Below are 422 nucleotides of genomic sequence, written 5' to 3' on the forward strand. Positions count from 1 at the left end.
CGCTGCGGGCGGGGCGGGGCGGGATACGGGCCGGGCCCGGCGGGTCCCGCCTCGGCCGCCTCGCCGTTGCCATGGCGGCGGCAGCGCCGTGAGGCCTCGCCCGCACAGCCCCAGCCCGGGCGGGCAGAGTCGGGGGGCGCAGGGCCCGGCATGTGCGCCCCCCCAGCTCGCGGGCTCGGCCCAGAAACGTCCCTTCCAGCCGCGCATTGCAGCCAGGAGAAAGTTATTGCCTCGTTTTGTCCCTCATTATCTGAGCCAGTTTTTTGTAACTTGACAGGAAGTCGAAGAATAATGAATGCCAGGGCGAAATTTATGGCAAATCGCTCATATTTCAGAGGAACGAGTGACTAATCAAGAGCTTAGAGCGTTTCCAGTGCATTACACTGAAGAATTTAAGCAGCACCTTAGAAATGAACCACAAA

The sequence above is a fragment of the Empidonax traillii genome, unplaced genomic scaffold, assembly GCF_003031625.1.
Source record: "Empidonax traillii isolate 1590-97213 ecotype Southwest subspecies unplaced genomic scaffold, ASM303162v1 scaffold1896:size82818, whole genome shotgun sequence".
Taxonomy (NCBI): domain Eukaryota; kingdom Metazoa; phylum Chordata; class Aves; order Passeriformes; family Tyrannidae; genus Empidonax; species Empidonax traillii.